This window comes from Nicotiana tomentosiformis, chromosome 3, assembly GCF_000390325.3.
Source record: "Nicotiana tomentosiformis chromosome 3, ASM39032v3, whole genome shotgun sequence".
Classification (NCBI taxonomy): domain Eukaryota; kingdom Viridiplantae; phylum Streptophyta; class Magnoliopsida; order Solanales; family Solanaceae; genus Nicotiana; species Nicotiana tomentosiformis.
In genome coordinates this window covers 124037832-124039698 of record NC_090814.1, presented here as the reverse complement: position 1 = coordinate 124039698, position 1867 = coordinate 124037832, and the positions used below count along the sequence as shown (strand labels likewise).

Genomic DNA, 1867 nt, shown 5'->3' with positions numbered 1-1867 from the left:
AAAGAAAGCTCTTTCTTTAAAAGTAAGAAAGAACTCACACGCATAGCATTAATAAGCACATTTGCCCACAAGCTCGAGGGATGTGGCTTCACTAATAACCCCCAACTAATTCATTTTTATTTTGCCCTGAGCCTTTCTTACTTCTTTAGCTTCAAGAATTGGTTTTTGTAGTTCTTTCTAACAAACTAACAAATTTGGACACCAAATCTAAATTATTTAAGCTAACTAAATGACTTAACACTACACGTCAAAACTCGCCTTTATTAAAAGTCGAAGAAAAGCTCTTTCGATAGAAAGAAGAAAGATATCACACGCGTAGCTATTAGTAAGTACACTTGTCTATGTGCTCAAGGTACGTGGCCTTACGAAAATGTAAGTTAAGGTAACTAAATGACTTAATGCTGAGATACGTCAAAACTCGTCTTTATTGAAAACTGAAGATAAGTTTTTTCTGATAGAAATAAGAAAGAACTCACACGCGTAGCTATTAACAAGTACACTTGTCTGCATGCTCTAGTACGTGGCCATACTAAATAACCCCAACTAATTCATTTTGTTTCGCCTTTCGCCTTTCTTACTTCTTCAGCTTAACTGCAAATCTCCAAGCATCAAACCTGGGCCTCAGCAGACTTAGCTTCAAGATTCAGCTTAAGGTTGCCATCATCATCATATTGTAGATTCTCAAAACGTTAAAGGCCTAAAGGTTCTTACTTCTTTTACTAGTTCAACGATTAGTACTCTTTTTATTTCAAACAGATCTATATTTATGTTATTTTTTCAATTTCTTTGAACGTTTTTGTTAACTTAAAATTGTATTATATCAATTTTCATAACATACAATACCAAGATGAGAAACTTCTTACCCTACAACCCGCGGAAACAGGGGTATTATATCATTTTTGGAAACCTTTATTCTCACAAGTAGTTACAAAAATCAGCACTTAATGTTTTGATTTGAACAAACTCAATGCAAAGATCCATTTGAAAGAAATGAAACATAGCATGTATAATCGTGAAGTTGTCCAGCCACAATTTTATATTGTTAACTTAATTTGTTCCTTATTTATTTTTGGTATTTCTTAAACAGGATATTACGGAGTAGCACAAACAAGCAAGAGAGTCACTGTCCAAATTGAACAGATCAGGCGCAAAAAGGAAAGAGTTCCTGTTTTTGTTTCCCACATGATTTGATTCTGCCTAATAATTCCAGGATTCCACTCTTTGACAAGTCCCATTGTCTTTTCCTTTCCAAAACTTGCATTTCAACATTACAAGATTCTATAACATCTGCTATTTTTTTCAAACAAGGCATTCTTTGGAATTTAAATCAGCTACTTAAAAAGTTCATATTCTTCGCTTACACCTAAACAGCAATTCAACAAACATTTTAACATACATATGGCCTATACTGAAGAAATTACCTCTGCACCAAACACCAAAACGGCCCACATCGCCAATGGTTGCCTTATGGTTTTCTTCAGTTTCATGGTTTTTGTATGCCTGCTCAAATGCTGCTGCTCTAAACAGGAAGAATTTTCACCAGATTTACCAAGGCAAAGCACAGAAAAGCCTGAACAGCCCTCAACTACAGCAGCTGATCAACAGGATCATAGTATGGTTGTGATCATGCCCGGGGACCGAACTCCGACCTGCTTAGCAATGCCTGTCATGTCTTCACCTCACCATACTGATAAAGTGTGACTAATTTTTAGATCTTACTTTATCGGTCCCCAGCCAGAATAAAAGAGGAGGATAGCAGTAGGTTGACATGTAGTGCAAAACTAGTCAAATTACCATGAGTCCTGACTATACATATTATGATGATTCATATATATTTATTCTAACTCTAACTAGCTTGGGATTGAGA

At 35.6% G+C, this 1867-nt stretch overlaps 1 long non-coding RNA gene across 1 annotated transcript; it reads left to right on the top strand.

Annotated features, from left to right (window-relative positions):
• The first annotated feature begins 426 nt into the window (after positions 1 to 426).
• On the top strand, positions 427 to 1867 carry LOC104090249 (uncharacterized). Its single transcript, XR_684913.4, has 2 exons — positions 427 to 703; positions 1088 to 1867. It is a non-coding gene; the product is annotated as an uncharacterized lncRNA (long non-coding RNA).